At 45.2% G+C, this 18,941-nt stretch overlaps 1 protein-coding gene across 1 annotated transcript in view; it reads right to left on the minus strand.

Annotated features, from left to right (window-relative positions):
• Positions 1 to 1,512: 1,512 nt before the first annotated feature.
• APOO (apolipoprotein O) overlaps positions 1,513 to 18,941 on the minus strand; it is a 115,213-nt gene continuing 97,784 nt past the window's right edge. The window contains exon 9 of the mRNA XM_044283955.1: positions 1,513 to 1,696. The gene's annotated coding sequence lies outside the window, so the exon portion shown is untranslated. The remainder of the gene's footprint in view (positions 1,697 to 18,941) is intronic.

Below are 18,941 nucleotides of genomic sequence, written 5' to 3' on the forward strand. Positions count from 1 at the left end.
TGAAGGGGTAAATAAAACAGGTCACTCACTCACACCCGATTGTCGTCCTATAGTCAAACACATGACTCTTGATTTCACCTTCAAACTATCTGCCAATCATAAAGGTTCACATTCTTTAGGGTACTATCACACTAGCGGCGACAGAATTGCCTGCCAGATCTGTCTCACAAATATATTGCAATACTGGAAAATGTATCTTTTTCACACTTTTAAAGGTCTGCGCATGCGCAGACTGCAAAACCGGATCCGTTTTTACGGAACACTTAGGGCCGGATACGGCATTAATGCATTTCAATGTTCTGCATGCTGCAGTATTTTCTTCGTCTAAAAACCGTACAGTACATTTTTTTCCCGTAATTGAGCCCCTAGGATGGAACTCAATACCGGAAAAAAAAACCGCTAGTGTGAAAGTACCCTTAGCCAGTCAGACATCTGATATTGGATCATTTTCCTCAATAAATACGGTAAATGGCCAACTGTAATATTTTTCACTCACTGGTTTCATTCGTTTATCTTGATCTTTTAAGACTTGTGTTAAAATCTGATGTAGTTTTAGGTCAAATGTATGCATAAATGTTGATCACGAATATTCGAATTGCGAATTTTTATCGCGAATATAGGTACTTAAAAATTTGCAAATATTTAGAATATATTGATATATATTCGTAATTTCGAATATTCGCGATTTTTTTATTGTGAATTTTTGTAATGCAAATTTTTTTAAATGAAAATTTTTATCGCAATTTTTCCGATTGCCGAGTAAAAACAATGATTCCTGCCTGCTTCTTGCTTGTGTAATTGGCCCAAAAGCAAGAAGCAGGGAGGAATCATGACTTTAAATGGGAAAAATTATGAATATACTAAAAAACAAATATATAGCACTATATCGAATATATTAGTTTTTTTGAATATTCGTAATATTCTAAAACAAGAATATATAGCAATAAAGTGAATATTCGAAAAAAAAAACTAATATAGAACAATTGAGCTAATATAGTGCTATAATCTTCTTTGTGTAATTGTTGTAATTATTTTCTCATCTGAAGATCCGATTGGAAAAAAAATTCAACTATTTTAAAAAAATTATAGCACTATATTAGCTCAATTGCTCTATATTCATTTTTTTTGAATATTCGCTATATATTCTTTTTTTTATTACGAATATTTGAAAAAACGAATATATTCGATATAGTGCTATGACCCGTTGGCCCAGAAGCAAGAAGCAGGGAGGAATCATGTTTTTATTCGGCAAGGCAATTTAAAAATTCGCGATAAAAATTTGCATATTACGCGATCATTACCTTGTCGATTTTTTTAGTTAAAAAATCGTAGAATATAACAAATATTCATCGAGTATTCTACAAAATATTCGCGAAATATCACGAATTTGAATATGACCCCTGCCGCTCATCACTACAGAAATATAGAAAATTCAGAATGGTTTATAAACTTATATAATAAAAAAACTGCTGATATGACAAATGTACTTATTTTAGTCAAGAGCCCAAACTATTTGCAAATCAAACATGTTTATTAGCGGATGTACACTTTATACAATTTGACTTTGGATGGTAATTGCTTCATGTTGATACATTTCTTGTTTTACATAGATCCTCAGATGCTTCAGTGCAATTGTGGATTTCCTGAGTTGCACTAGAAACTGTTCCACAACAAAAGTGCAAATCATTTGGAAAATCTGTAAAAGAAGCAATGGCGAAATGAATAGTACACAAAATAAGACTTTACCACATAGCTGAATGTAGAGTCAAAAAAGATTGCAGGGGAATAAATATTTTTGGCCATGTCATTTTTAGATACCACGTTCTGTGTTGATAAATGTCTCAATATAGCTTTTAGTGATTGGAGCTTTGTTTGTCTGATACAGGAATAAAAAATCCACTGAACAAACATAGTGTTAAAATATATATGTAGCCACCACTATCCAGCATATAGTAGATTACTGCACAATGTTCAGTTCAAGGTATAACAGTATGCAGTACGCGCCTAAGCTCCCTCTAGTGGTGTTTACGGACAGACAGAAATTAATCAGCACAGAATTACTGACCACTTTAGAGAGAAAAATACAAACAATATTGAGTGCATGATTGGACAATGATGTTACATGGGGACTTCAGAAATGTTTCTGGGCCCTGTGATTATTACATATATATAGCATATCTTCCAGAAACTGCTTTTTCTGGGGCACAAGAACAAAGGTCTGTGGAGCCTGCCTCAGTACAACAGATTGTTGTCACTTATGGTCCCAAAGCATCAAAGAAGGGCTGACCATTTTCCTGCTCATCAACTTTTCAGTGTGCATGACAGCTTCACTATCTTTAAGTTATATTACACTATATTTTACTTTTACTATCTGAATTAACATTTATATTTCACTAATTTTTTATTTGAAAATTAGAGCATACAACATCTTCCATAGTGTTACATTACCGTAAATTACAGTATTGTTTGCTCAACATATTACAAGTATTCAGGATAGAAGATATCATATGAAAAGCTTTCATTTACATTTAAAAAAAAGGAAACAAGGCCGTGAAAGACGACCAACAAACAAACAATAATAAACACTGCACCACAGTTAAAATCAAGCAATAGAATTGAGGTATACATTTTTATACTGGTAGATTTGGCAAAGATGGGTAATGTTCAGATATATAAGACGCCCAGTCACGCCACCTGACACTGACACTTGATAACCGGCAAAGTTGTTTTGCAATCAGTAGTTCCATGCCGTAATTATAGTGAACTTTAGCAATGATTTCTGGTATGGTTGGGATATCCCTACTCTTCCACCGTTTGGCTATCGCCACTCTTGTTACTGTTAGTATATGAAAAGCAATAGTGAGGTCCTTCAAATCTAAACATTCCAGCCCCAAGGAGAGCAATGCTATTTCCGGGGATGCGGGAAGTATCTTTCCTATTACAGCACCTATAAGTGACAATATCTTGGACCAGAAACAGTTGACAGCAGGGCAGGTCCACCAGATGTGCAGTAAATTGCCAACTGCTGATCGACATCTCCAGCAAACGTTTGAGGTGGTTGGGTATATGATGGATAGGCGATAAGGAGTATAATACCACCTATAAAGGAGTTTCCTTGAGGCCTCTAGGTGGTCGACACATTTTGAGGTTTTAGAGCTCAGGGAGAAAACAAAGGCCCAATGTGCTGGTGCAAAAGTTTTATTTAAGTCTTTCTCCCATTTAGTCTGGAACGGGAATTTTGATATAGGAACTGAGAGCTGCAACCCCCTATAGGCCTCAGAAATACCTCCCTTCCGTATTCTTGGGTTCTGGAAATATGCAGTATACATAGAGGAATGCGTGGAGTGTGCAATGTTCTTGGATGCTAGGAGATGGCGTAGTTGGAGGTACTTGTAAAAATCAGACCACTGGATTTGATACCGCTCTCTTAATTCTGTGAATGATATAAGGGCCCCATTAGTTAAAATTCGGGACACTGAAAGGATTCCCTTAGATTCCCATTGTGAGAAATCAGTATCCGGCAAGCAGGCACTGAGAGCTGACAACGGAGCATCCGTAATCCTTAGTGGAAGGATTTTTGGGATAAGTGGACACTTGGTCCATAGTGACATTCCAGCTTGACTAGTGATAGATGTAGATCGAGGGGGCGTTTTGGAGAGTAATCCTTGCCAAAGTAAGTGCTGCAGTGAGGGTGCACGAGTTAAGCTAGTTTCCATTTGTACCCATTTCTTCGCAGTGTCATTAATCCACCAGCTTTTGAGCTGGTCGAGCACAGTAGCTTGGTAATATGTAAGAAGGCATGGACATCCCAGACCCCCCAGTTTAACAGGCTTGTATAGGATATCGGCCGCTACTCTCGCCCTTTGCTTTTTCCATATGAATTGTAATATAAGGGTTTGGAGTGAGGCAATATATCTGCGGGGCACAATAACAGGCAAGTTCCGAAATAAGTACAAGATCTTTGGCAAAAGAAACATTTTGGACGCAGCAACTCGGCCCATCCAGCTGAATTAACATTTAAACAGAGACGATTAGATATATAGCTTTATAAGAGAGATCATTATTATATAAGGAAGATTGGAAACCTTAAAGAGGATCTGTCACCAGATTTCACACTGCAAACATTATTTAACAGATTTCTAGGACCTGATGAGGCTGGTGTACTTATTTGGAAAATCCATGTTGGAAAGGCTGAATGATCCTTTTTTCATATTTTATTACTAAATACTGAGAGAGCCCATGAATTCAGAGCATTCATGAGCTCAACTCAATGACCACCCACCTAGCCTAACTGACAAGTTTGTGTCGGTGTACCTTCTCTGCTGAAATCTCACACTGCTCAGTGCAAGCTGCAGGGGCAGAGGTTGAGTTTATCTCATAAATACACTTGAACTGATGAGGCCTCTTACCCTCTAGTTGAACTCATAAAATACTAATTTTTATATCAGGTTGGAAAACCTTCATAAATGATTATAGTTATTCTGTCATGAACTTTCAGGCTAAATGCACACGATCAGGATTGCGTGCGGATTTGCATGCGGAAAATCTGCACCGTAGGTCATGTACATTGTATTCTTTTCCACGCAGATTTTTGACCTGTCAATTTATTTTATTTTTCCTGACCGGATATTCTTCATTCACTTAGTAAAATCCGCATGCGGAAAATCCGCACCAATTGATGTGGATTGACCGCACAGATTTGCCTGCGAACAACTGCGGATTTCAGTGCGGATTCTCCGCACATGAATCCTGAACGTGTGCATGAACCCTCAAAATACACCAGCCTTTCCAGGTCTAAGAGATCAATTTGATAAGGTATGCAGTTTGTACATCTTCAAGCATTCTCTGCAATGCATATTACACTTTCAGGCTGTTTTAAGTTCTATTCGATTTTTAGCACATTATCCGGTAACGTGGTTAAAAAAAGAAATCTGTGCTTGGTAAAACGCTGCACATGAGAAATACAGCCTTTGTCAGGGACTGCTACAGAGATTGTTTGCACTGGCAGCAGAAAACTTTCCAGTCTCATACAAAAATAGCCCCTTAGTGATGTCTAGAGGATCTTCCAGATTTTCCACAGAAGAAAAAGAGGTCACAGAACCTCTTTAAATAATCAGTAAACAAATGTTCAGTCCATGCACAACCATTTATAGCTGTAACATTTCTGGTAGCACAAAACAGGACAAATCAATAAGGCACTAGACAGAATGATTTGACAGCTTGGGGACTGAAAAACAATGATAATAATCGCTATAACCCACACACAAAAAAAACTGTTGGGTAATAAATACACACATATATCTAATATATATACAGTTGCAAGAAAAAGTAAGTGAACCCTTTAGGAATGATATGGATTTCTGCACAAACTGGCCATAAAATGTGATCTGATCTTCATCTAAGTCACAACAATAGACAATCACAGTCTGCTTAAACTGATAACACACAAAGAATTAAGGCTGGGTTCACACCTGAGCGTTTTACAGCGCGTTCCTACGCGCTGTAAAACACTCAACAGGCAAGAACCAATGATTCCCTATGGGCATGGTTCTCACCTGAGCGTTTTACAGCGCGTACGAACGCACTGTAAAATATGTGAACCCCTAGACTAATGACATCTCCAAGAGCTAACTGGAGTGAGGTGTCAGCCAACTGGAGTCCAATCAATGAGATGAGATTGGAGGTGCTGGTTACAGCTGCCCTGCCCTATAAAAAACACATACCAGTTCTGGGTTTGCTTTTCACAAGGAGCATTGCCTCATGTGAATGATGCCTCGCACAAAAGAGCTCTCAGAAGACCTACGATTAAGAATTGTTGACTTGCATAAAGCTGGAAAGGGTTATAAAAGCCTTGCTGTTCATCAGTCCACACTAAGACAAATTGTCTATAAATAGAGAAAGTTCAGCACAGCTGCTTCTCTCCCTAGGAGTGGCCGTCCTGTAAAGATGACTGCAAGAGCACAGCGCAGACTGCTGAATGAGGTGAAGGAGATCATAGAGTGTCAGCTAAAGACTTACAAAAGTCTCTAGCATATGCTAACATTCCTGTTAGCCTATCTACGATACGTAAAACACTAAACAAGAATGGATTTCATGGGAGGATACCACAGAGGAAGCCACTGCTGTCCAAAAAAAACATTGGAGTGGCCCAGTCAGAGTCCTGACCTCAACCTGATTGAGATGCTGTGGTATGACCTCAAGAAAGCAATTCACACCAGACATCCCAAGAATATTGCTGAACTGAAACAGTTCTGTAAAGAGGAATGGTCAAGAATTACTCCTGACCGTTGTGCACATCTGATCTGCTACTACAGGAAACGTTTGGTTGAAGTTATTGCTGCCAAAGGAGGTTCAAGCAGTTATTAAATCCACTTCACATACTTTTTCCATCTGAACTGTGAATGTTTACATATCTCTCAAGTGCAACTCTTAAGTGCACATACTAAATTATACCAGAATTGGACCAGAAGGGGACCACAGGTAATTAGTTTCAATAGTTTTTTATTTTATCAAATAAAGACAAAGAAGCAATCGAGCGTGGACACCGCCACACTAAACAGATGAGTACATGAACAAAGACAGTACAGCTGTGGTCGCAGCCACCATTGAACAATAACGTATGGCAGAGGTTTATCAAGCAGATTAGACACAGTAACCGCATGTGTCGACAATAATGCAGGTGTAGCACTAAAGCACCTTCAGGTGCAATCCATACTCCGCATCTTGGGCATTGCAGTCATATAAATCAGAGAGAACACAAGCACAAATAAGAGTGAACCATGTAATCACTGTTCAGTGACCAGCAAACAATTTGGACATAACCAAGAACTGTGGGTAACCACAGAGCGGCATAGGGTAAAGTAACATCTAATAAAAGGGGGATAATGGAGAGAGGGAAAGGAGGACACAGAGGGAGGGGGCTAAGAAGTACTCCAGTTGTATCTCCGTTGCTTCTACCGTTATCCGGGGTTCCTCCCTTAAGGGGAGTAAAAAGTACTATGAGTCCACCCACTCCAAGTCGCCTGCCTCAATTTAATGGGAATAATTGATGAGGGTAAAGAGTGTTCATACCTGCAAGTCTGATTAATCTCTTGTATAACTTCGGAAATCGAAGGAGGGGCCTGGTTTTTCCAGTGTCTGGTAATGACCAGTTTGGCACTGAGCAGTATATGGCCAGTAATGTGTCTAATGTGTCGGGAGAGATATTTCATTAATACCAATGAACAACAAGGCTAACTCTGGGGAGGGGTCTATTTTTCGCCCCGCTAGCGTGGAAACCAAATGGAAGACTATCTTCCAGTATTCAGTGAGGATAGGACAGGACCAGAGGATATGAAGTAAGGATCCGCCTCCTCCACAGTTCCTCCAACAATATGGCGATGTAGAAGGGTAAATTATATGAAGTCTCTGGGGGGTAAAGTACCAATGGAGGATGGTTTTTAGACCTGCCTCATAGTGAGTGACACACTTGAAATTTGATGTAATAAATCCAATGGCAGCATTCCAAGAGTCCTCAGGAAAGGTCCTATTTAGTTCCCTTTCCCATCTATGGACGGGAGGGGATTTAACAAAAGTAGCCTTATCCCCGAGTATATCATATAGGTTTCGTGGAGTGTTTCCTGAACAGAGAAGGGAAACGGAAACAGTCGCATTACAGATGAGTTGACCTGCGGAGGGGATTGAAGGGTTTTTGAAAGAAAGTGACGTAATCTTAAATATGTATAGAATTCAGAGTGAGGTAAAGCAAAAGTACTTTAAATGGTAGCAAAAGGGAGAATGGAGTGGTCTGCCATCAGTTGGGAAATAGTGACAATCCCTCTATCTCGCCATGGCGTAAAGTTAATGTCGGGTATGGACAGCTCGATAGCCCGTGTGGAAGCGATTTTAAATAGCTGGGATGATGCGTCTTTCGATGTGTTATGGATGGTGGTCCACAGGGCGCCAACATGCGATATTGTGAGAAGAGAATGTGCGGGGGATGCAGGACTCCACAACAGGTGAATTAAGTAGTCTCTAACCGGAATATGCTGCAGCGCATGGGTTTCAATCTGCTGCCACGCTTTTTTGTTTTTGGACGCCCACCATTCCCTAGCAAAGGAAAGGCCGATTGCTATAAAATAATCTTTAATGTTAGGGAGACCTGCTCCACCAGCACGCCTCCTTTTGGTCAGGAGTTCACGAGCCACTCTAGGCTTAGAGTTTCCCCATATGTACTTGCCTAGCAGTGCCTGAGCTTTCTGAAAAAATGCAGCTGGGATCGGGATCGGGAGGGCCCGAAAGATATAAATCAACTTCGGCAAGGTCATCATCTGGAACGATGCAATCCTACCCACCCAAAAAACCGTCTGCATAGAGAAGCTTGCGAAGTCAGTAGACAGGGTGGTAAGAAGGGGGACATAGTTCTGTGTGTACAATAGAGAACAGGGCGAGGTGATCTTGATTCCTAAATAGGAAACCTCTGAACACTGCCAGTCAAGGTCGTGAAAAGCCTTCAGAATGGTTAAATCCGAGGGCGAAATGTTGATGGGAAGGGGCTGTGATTTCGAACTGTTAATCTTATAATATGAGAGGGATCCATAATGGGAGATTACATCGAGTGTGGCTGTAAGGGATTGTAAGGGATTCGTCAAGATGAGTATGATGTCGTCAGTGTACAGGGTAATGGTGTGAGATCTATCGCCAACTACAATCCCAGATATGGTGGGTAAGGTTCTGATATGTTGTGCCAGCGGCTCCAACGCAAGAATAAATAGCAGTGGGGACAACGGGCAGCCCTGTCTCGATCCGTTAGTTATTATGAAAGGGTCCGATAGGATTCCATTAATCCACACTCTCGCTGAGGGGTGTGAGTATAGACTAGTAATGGCACGAATAATCTGTCCCGAGAACCCCATCCACCGGAGAGTGGAAAAAGCGTAATCCCAGTGTAAGCGATCAAAGCTTTCTCGGCGTCCAAGGTCACTGCAAGCATGGGGAGGGAATGAACCTCTGCAAAATTAACAAGGTCTACAATGCGTCTGGTATTGTCGGAAGCCTGTCTTCCTGCCACAAAGCCGGTCTGGTCTGAGTGGATCAGGGAAGGGATCAAGGGAGAGAGCCTGCTTGCAATGAGCTTGGCAAAAAGTTTTATATCAGAATTTAACAGGGAGATTGGCCTGAAATTTTGGGGTACATCAGGAGGTTTGCCAGGCTTGGGTATTGTGACCACTAGTGCCTCAAGCATATCAGAAGGGAAGGGGTCGCCCTCCATCACTCGATTAAAAAGGCTTAGTAGGTGGGGAAGGAGGTCGGGTAGAAAATGACGGTAATATTCGTTCGATAGACCATCAGGGCCTGGGGATTTACCCAACGGTAATGATAAGACTACTTTGGTCAATTCCTGGGAGGAAATAGGGGTATTAAGGGACTGAAGTTGCGATTCTGTTAGAGTGGGTAAAGACGCTTTGGATAAAAAGTCTGTCACCAGTGTCGGGTAGTCCTGCGGTAGTGGGGTATGGTCTTTTAAATTGTACAGGGTCTGATAATATAGTTTGAATTGATCAGCGATGTCTCTCGGGTCTATCAACTTCGCCTTCGTAACCGGGTGAAGTAAGTATGGGATTCTGGATTTGGATTGTTGCTTTTTAAGCTGCTGGGCCAAGAGACGGCCCGCTTTATTTCTCTGACCACAGGTAATTACAGACATAGTTAATACAAACAATGTTTACATTTTTCATCTTACTCTTCCCAGTTTTCCATAACCTCCTAAAATACCCCCACATTCATTCAACCAGCAGGGAATTATTCATCTCTCCCTCCATCCTACATAAAACACTTCCTTCCCAAACACACACAGATACCTCATGCCCTCTCCTATTCTCACCTATTAACACTTTTTCTGCTTCTCCTTATTACTGGGGATATCTCTCCAAATTCAGGCCCCCCTCAGCAAATCCCCACTGTCACCCCCATGTCCCACTACAAATCTCCTTCTACAAATTTCTGCAACCCCTTAAACCTAATAACCATTCCTCTGACCCCTGCTCCTCTGGTTCCTCTTGCAGGAGCATTATGGAATGCACGCTCTGTCTGTAACAAACTGTCCTAAATTCATGAACTTTTCATCTCTCAAAATCTTTCCGAAACATCGCCGACACCCTCTGACACCTCCTCCCCTGCTGCACTCTCTTATAGTGTATTTCAATTCACTCACAGCCCCCGCCCCGGCTGCAAACATGGTGGAGGAGTTGGTCTTCTCCTATCAGACACCTGCTCCTACAGCCCAACTCCACTGGCACCCTCCATTACGCTCACCTCATTTGAAGTAAACTCTGTTCGCATCTTCTCTCCCTCCAACCTTCAAGTAGCCGTCATTTACCGCCCCCCAGGCCCAGCCACCATCTTTCTTGACCACTTTAACACCCGGCTACTACACTTTCTTTCTGCCGACATCCCCACTATCATCATGAGTGACTTCATCACTCCGCCACCTCTAAACTCCTATCACTCTCTTCCTCCTTCGGCCTATCACAGTGGTCTTCAGCTCCCACCCACAGAGATGGTCACACTCTGGATCTGCTTCCTATCTAACCTTTCTAATTCGCCTCTCCCCCTATCTGACCACAACCTACTCACCTTCTCTTCATTGGTCTCTTCTGCTGCTCCCCGATCCACACACTAGCACACCCCCGCAGGAACCTTAAACATCTCGACTTTCGCTTGTTTTCTGACTCTCTTCTCCCACTCTCTACCATCTGTTCCCTCCAAGACCCAGATGCTGCTACCACCCTATATAACACCACAATAACTACAGCTCTGTACACTGTTGCCCCCCTCACACACAACAAAACCTGAAAAATTAACAGACAACCCTGGCACACCAACCTGACCAAAAAACTCAGACAAGCTTCCAGGGCTGCTGAGCGGCGATGGAAGAAATCCCATTCTAAAGATCATTTCACCGCATACAAGCAATCCCTCCTCATATTCAAATCCTCACTCGCTGATGCAAAACAGGCCTACTTCTCATCTCTCATATCTTTTCTGTCCCACAGCCCTAAACAACTTTTTAACACTTCTCCCTTCTCCGTCCCGCAGCGCCCCCACCCTCTCCTCTCTTGTCAGCTGAGGACTTTGCCAAATATTTCAAACAAAAGATAGTTAACATCAGAGAAAGCTTCACTACACAGTCCCCACAGACCCTCTACACAACTGCTCAGTCCTCTTCAGATCTCATCTGACCACCTGTGCATTTAACCCAATCCCATCCCACCTTATCCCTAACCTCACCACAGTGTTTATCCCAGCCCTAACTCATCTCTTCAACCTATCACTAACCTCTGGTGTCTTCCCCTCTGCTTTTAAACATGCTACCATTACACCCATCCTCAAAAAGCCTTCACTTGACCCATCTTCTTTGTCCAGTTATCGCCCCATATCACTTCTTCCGTATGCCTCAATGCTACTTGGACATGTCCATTCTGAAATGTCCTCTCACCTCTCCTCCTGCTCCCTCTTTGACCGCCTACAATATGGCTTCCAACCCCACCACACGACTAAGACTGCCCTTACCAAAGTCACCAATGACCTACTAACAGCCAAAACCAAGAAACAATACTCTGTCCTCCTTCTCCTTGACCTGTCCTCTGCCTTCGGCACTGTTGACCACTCCCTTCTGTTGCAAACTCTCATCTCTTGGCATCACTGACCTGGCCCTCTCCTGGATCACATCATACCTCTCTGTTGGTGTCCCACAAGGCTCTGTCCTAGGACCCCTGCTCTTCTTTATCTACACTTACGGCCTGGGACAGCTCATAGAGTCCCATGGCTTTCAGTATCACTCCTATGCTGATGACACACAAATCTACCTCTCTGGTGCAGACATCACCACCTTACTATCAAGAATCCCACAATGTATATATGCTATATCATCCTTCTTCACCTTTCGCTTTCTAAAACTTAACATGGATAAAACAGAATTCATAATATTTCCCCCATCTTGCTCACCCCCACCCCCCCAACAGACCTATCTATCACAATCAATGGCTGCACACTCTCCCCGGTCAACCAAGTCTGCTGCCTTGGAATGACCTTGGATTCTGCCCTTTCCTTCCGACCACACATCCAAGCCCTTTCCACCACCTGCCGCCTCCAACTCAAAAACATCTCCAGCATCCGTGCTTTCCTTAACTTTGAATCTGTGAAAATGCTTGTACATGCCCTCATCATCTCCTGCCTAGACTACTGCAACACTCTCCTCTGTTGCCTTCCATCTAGCACTCTTGCACCCCTCCAATCTATCCTCAACTCTGCTGCACGACTAATCCACCTCTCACCCTATTACTCCTCTGCCTCTCCACTCTGCCAATCCCTTCACTGGCTCCTCATTGCCCAGCGAATTCACTTCAAAGTACTAACAAATACATACAAGGCCGTCCATAACCTGTCCCCTCCCTACATCTCTGAGCTACTTTCCCGATACATCCTCACACGCACTCTCCGATCCTCACAAGACCTCCATCTCTCCTCTCCTCTTATCGCCTCTCCCCACAATCGACTCAAAGATTTCTCACGTGCATCCTCCATACTTTCGAACTCGCTACCCCAGCATATCAGACTCTCACCTACAGTGGAATCCTTCAAAAGAAACCTGAAAACCCACCTCTTCAGACAAGCCTACAACCAGTGACCCTGCTGCCTCTATACCGCCATGACCAACTTCACCTGCACCTACTGTGTCCTTCTCCCATACCATGTAGATTGTAAGCCATCACGAGCAGGGCCCTCTCTCCTTCTGCACCAGTTTGTAACTTGTCTTCTTTATGATTAGTGCAATTGTCTGTATTATGTATGTATATCTCTTCTCATATGTACAGCGCTATGGAATGAATGGCGCTTTAATAATAAATAATAGATTTCCGGTTCCGGCGCCATCGAGTGAGCAGCATGTGTTAGGAGCTCCGGCGCTTGGGGCACAGTGGACACTGAATCATTGCACTACTGGCTGTCGAATTGATCCAGGCAGCCAGGACAATCACCCAGAAAGGGAGGAATTCCTGTTTATGGACCGCTTCCTCATACACATGGGGAATAAATCAAAGAAAACCCCAGCTAAACCTAGCGCGGCACCTGCAGAGGACATAATGGCGCAGACGACGGCTGACGCTCAGCAGTCTAACCCCCTGTGATGATCGTACAGACCATTGTATGGCCCCGGAGGTGGAGACTACAGAACTGGACTATAAACACCTTGCGATTGAGGTGGCTTCGCATATTCTTCCGGACCTGCAAGAAGCTTTATCGTCCACCATAGCTCAATCGTTTGCAGCATTGCAGGCTGAAGTGTCTCTCCACTCCACCAAGCTAGATGAGCTGGAGCTAAAAGTCCAGGAGATTGAGGCTCGGACTGTATCTCTGCAGTCGCAACTACAGAAATCCCTAGCTGAAAATAACAGGCTCTGGGACAAACTGGATGATCTCAAAAACAGATCGAGACGCAGTAATTTACTGGTCATTGGACTCCCTGACTCCATCCCGGCTAAGGACTTGATCGAGATCTGCGAATCTGAAATTCCTGAGGCCTTGGGCATAACCTGCCGCTGCAAAGCAGAAAGAGCACACAGAGTGGGCACAAGCTCATCCCTCATACCGGACCCCAAACGCCCGGGGGTTAAGAACGTCAAGGCGGATGCATTGTCTCGTAGTTTTCCTGGGGAGGTGATTTAGAGGATCCTGCTCCGATTTTGGCTGATGGGGTGGTTGTTTCCGCTCTGTACCCCGAGTTGGAGGTGTTGGGTGCCCAGGAGGAGGCTCCGGATTCTTGTCCCCCAGGTAGGTTGTTTATTCCTGCTGAATTGCGATACAAGTTATTCAAGGAACATCACGATACTGTCCTTGCGGGACATCCCGGTGGCAAGTCCACCTTTGATCTGATTTCTCTGAGGTTCTGGTGGCCCGGGTTACGTAACAGTGTTGAGGATTACATAGCAGCTTGTGAGACCTGTGCACGGGCAAAGGTTGCTCACACTCGACCTTCTGGTTCATTTCTTCCTTTGTCTATTCCATCTCGTCCTTGGACGCACTTGTCTATGGACTTTATTACTGATCTGCCGAGTTCCTCTGGGAAAACTGTGATTTTGGTGGTTGTTGACTGTTTCAGTAAAATGGCTCACTTTGTATCATTAGCTAGTCTGCCCAATGCTAAGACTCTTGCTCAAGTTTTTGTGGATAACATTGTGAAATTACATAGCATTCCCTCGGATGTGGTTTCTGATAGGGGCACGCAGTTTGTTTCCAGATTTTGGAGGGCGTTCTGCTCTCGTCTTGGTATCAAACTTTCGTTCTCTTCGGATTTTCATCCGCAGTCGAATGGACAGACAGAGCGTACTAATCAAAACCTGGAGACCTACTTGAGGTGCTTTGTGGCCGAGAACCAGGAGGACTGGTCCTCATTCTTATCACTATCTGTATTTGCTTTGAATAACCGTAGGCAGGAGTCCACGGGTAAGTCACCATTTTTTGGCGCATACGGTTTTCATCCTCAGTTTGGTACCTTTTCTGAGACTAGTTCCTCTGGGATGCCAGAGGAGGAGAGATTTTCTTCTGCCTTGTCCTCTATCTGGCAGAAGATTCAAGTGAATTTGGAGAGGATGGGTGAGAGGTACAAGCGAATGGCTGACAAGAGACGTATGACTGGTTCAGACCTGTGTGTGGGTGATCTGGTGTGGTTATCTACTAAAAACATTAAACTGAAAGTACCATCTTGGAAACTGGGTCCAAGGTTTATTGGACCTTACAAAATATCTGCGGTGATTAATCCAGTAGCATTTTGTCTGGATCTTTCGCAGATCTGGAGGATCCATGATGTGTTCCACAGGTCTTTACTTAAGAAATATGTGAAACCGGTGGAACCATCGCCATTGCCTCCTCCCCCTGTTCTGATTGAAGGAAATTTAGAGTTCGAGATCTCTAGGGTTCTCGACTCACGTGTTCTTCGGGGTTCCCTTCAGTACCTTGTACACTGGAGGGGATACGGCCCTGAGGAGAGGATGTGGGTTCCAGCTGTTGATGTTAATGCCAGCCGACTGGTGAGGGCTTTTCACAGATCCCACCTGGATAAAGTTGGGCCGGGGTGTCTGGAGGTCCCCTGTAGAAGGGGGGTACTGTCATGCCCTGCTCAGGTTATGTGTGGAGGTCTGCCAGGTTAGCAGCACGTGTGTAGTTTTTGTTTTGGAGTTGAGCTGTATCCGACTCCTTTCAGGTGCTCTGGGTGGGGTCATTTTTAGGAGTTTAAATCATGCCTCTTCCCAGTGTCCTGTGCGGGTTATAGCTTCTATCCTGCTCTGTGGAAGGAAGGAAGGATTTGCCATTTCTGCTCTGTGACAAGATAAGTTGGTTTTGGTTTTCTTTTGTGTGTTCTGTCTAGGCTGTTAGGGACACGCCTGCCTCCTCCAGGTCCTGAGGAAGCAGGCTGTCTCTTTTCCCCTGTCACCATCTTAGGGATTTTAGGGTATCTTCAGCCTTAGGCATGGGGGTTGTTTATTCCCACCTTCAGGGTCTGAACGTGGACACAGTAGTCTAGGGAGAGCTGGTAGGGATTTGTAAGGAGGTGACCTTTATCCCCAGCTTCTGGCCTAGACACTTGTTTGTGGTTTTCTGTGGTATCTTGTATCCTGTCCAACGTGACAACCCCGCTGCCTTAACAGTGACCTCACAGTACCCTGCTGCCCCTTTAATAGTGGCCTCCACAGTCCCCTCCTCCCTTAATAGTGACCTTCACAGTACCCGCCCCTTTAACAGTGACCTCCACAGCGGCCTGTCCCCTGAACAGTAACATCCACAGCGCCCTCCCTTTAACAGTGACCTCCACAGCGGCTGCCCCTTTATTAGTGACCTCCACAGTACCCCGTCTCCTTAACAGTGATTTCCACAATATCCAGTCCCCTTAACAATGACCTCCACAGAGCTCCATTCCCTTAAAATGTTACCTCCACAATATCCTGCCCCCTTAACAGTGACCTCTACAGCACCCCACCCCTTAACACTGACCTCCATAGCGGACTGTCCCATTAACTGTGACCTCCACCTTCCATGACACCTTAACAGAGACCTCCACAGCCCCAGCCCCTTTTACAGTCACCTCCACAGCATCCTGCCTGCTTAACAGTGACCTCCACAGCAGCTGCCCCTTCATTAGCGATTTCCACAACACCCCCGCCCCCTTAACAGTGGCCTCTACAGCAATCTGCCCGTTAACACTGACCTCCATAGTGGACCGTCCCCTTAACTGTGACCTCCACAGCAGCCTGCCCCTAGGGTGGCCAGAGGTCTGGTTTTAGGGTGGACAGTCTGGCTTTCAGACTCCCTGTGTTCCATCCAGGGCAGGGTCTGGACGGACACAGGGATGTCCTTTTGAACAGCTCACTCGGACAGCAGCACTGTGCTGTCTGAGTGTGAGCTGCAGGGAGAAAGTCATCCTCCCTCCGACCCCTGCAGCTGACAGAAGTTGATTTTTACCTTCATTTTTTCAATCCCCGATGGCTGTGGAGTGGGTGTGGCCTAACATGATAAGGGGCGTGGCTTAGTGGGACCGGGTGGGGTTTTTAAGTCCGTCTTTTGAGGGTGGCCTGAACGGCCACCCTACCTGCCCCTGACCTGTGACCTCCACAGCACTCTGCTCCCTTAACAGTGTCATCCACAGCCCCCTGACCCTTTAAAGCTGACCTACAGCAGTGAAGAAAAATGGCTCGGTTGTTATCAAAACCTGGTTTAAATCTGTGTGTATGTGGAGACTAAGTGTCACGACCATGTTTATGGCCGTGACTCCTTGGGAGCCGCATGCAGTTGCCCGCGGTTTGGGTTGTAGTGTCAACTGCAGCTGGAGGCATAATGTTGTTTGCCTCAGGTGCGGTGGCCGCGGACAATAGGTATGTGTGCGGTTTCCTTGGATTTCCTTGGAGTTGTGTGCGTGTATGTATGCACTTTTTTATGTCTGTGTGCACTCTGTTTTATGTTTGGTGTGCACGGACATCTTTTCTTCACTGTGGTTGCCCGTGGCAACGTTTGGTTGTAAGTGTACATGTGGTGGCAGTGTCCCGGCCTTCGGGCTGACTCCCAGGACATGGTTGCCACCCATGTCGTTGCTTGCGGCAACAGCCACAGTGTGTTCGTGAGTTGGACACTTTCCCTTTAAGTTGTGTTTTCCCTTCTGTGGTATTGGAAGGGTTAACTCCCTTTCTGTGTGTGTGAGTCACGGGGTGTGTCTGACTGTTGGGTGTGGCCTCTTGGCCCTATAAAGCCTCAGTTTAAGGCAGTAGTCAGAGAGGGTGCTTCAGCCTTGCTTGCTGGAGACATCCTCCTGGTTATTTACCAACTGCCAGTGGGGGCCATCCTTCTGGTCATAAAATAATAATGTCGTTTGGTGTTTAGAAGATGTGTTGTCTTTATGCTTCTTTATTGCAGCTTATGGATCTGGGTTCTTGTGCGTGGATGTGTGGTTGCTGGGTTCAACTCAGTTTGTGTGGACATCAGCTCGCCAGCACAGGGATCCAGTCAGCAAGGCTGTGGCAGGTAGGTGGAACTAGTACAGTTCACCTGCCATATCTGTAAGACTGTTGTTGTTTCCCTTTTCCCTGCAGCATGGCCAGTGAGACCCCTGTTCCTCCATGTCCAGAAGGAACAGGCCGTCTTACCCTGACTCCTAGTCCAGGGACCGGTCGGAGGGTGAGTTAGGGATCCGAGGTTCCGGAGCATGGGTCCTTCTACCTTAAAGGTCGGCCCATGCAGCTAGGAATTAGGGTCAGGTTAGGGACGCTTTAGGAGGTGACCTGCTCCCTAATCCTGTCGTTCTGGTCATACTGTCACGGCTGAGGATGGGGAAAACCCTCAGCCGTGCGATGTTGGAAGATGGTCGCTGCTTGACCAGACCAGGTCACCTCCTAAAGCGTCCCTAACCTGACCCTAACTCCTAGCTGCATGGGCCGACCTTTAAGGTAGGAGGACCGATGCTCCGGAACCTCGGATCCCTAACTCACCCTCCGACCGGTCCCTGGACTAGGAGTCAGGGTAAGACGGCCTGTTCCTTCTGGACATGGAGGAACAGGGGTCTCACTGGCCATGCTGCAGGGAAAAGGGAAACACCAACAGTCTTACGGATATGGCAGGTGAACTGTACTAGTTCCACCTACCTGCCACAGCCTTGCTGACTGGATCCCTGTGCTGGCGAGCTGATGTCCACACAAACTGAGATGAACCCAGCAACCACACATCCACGCACAAGAACCCAGATCCATAAGCTGCAATAAAGAAGCATAAAGACAACACATCTTCTAAACACCAAACGACATTATTATTTTATGACCAGAAGGATGGCCCCCACTGGCAGTTGGTAAATAACCAGGAGGATGTCTCCAGCAAGCAAGGCTGAAGCACCCTCTCTGACTACTGCCTTAAACTGAGGCTTTATAGGGCCAAGAGGCCACCCCAACAGTCAGACACACCCCGTGGCTCACAAACACAGAAAGGGAGTTAACCCTTCCAATACCAAAGAGGGGAAAACACAACTTAAAGGGAAAGTGTCCAACTCACGAACACACTGTGGCTGTTGCCGCAGGCAACGACATGGGTGGCAACCATGTCCTGGGAGTCAGCCCGAAGGCCGGGACACTGCCACCACATGTACACTTACAACCAAACGTTGCCACGGGCAACCACAGTGAAGAAAAGATGTCAGTGCACACCAAACATAAAACAGAGTGCACACAGACATACAAAAGTGCATACATACACGCACACAACTCCAAGGAAACCGCACACATACCTATTGTCCGAGGCAAACAACATTATGCCTCCAGCTGCGGTTGACACTACAACCCAAACCGCGGGCAACTGTATGCGGCTCCCAAGGAGTCACGGCCATAAACATGGTCGTGACACTAAGGTTCTGCAAGCTTCTATTGGCTGAT

This window comes from Bufo gargarizans, chromosome 3, assembly GCF_014858855.1.
Source record: "Bufo gargarizans isolate SCDJY-AF-19 chromosome 3, ASM1485885v1, whole genome shotgun sequence".
NCBI classification, from domain to species: Eukaryota; Metazoa; Chordata; class Amphibia; order Anura; family Bufonidae; genus Bufo; species Bufo gargarizans.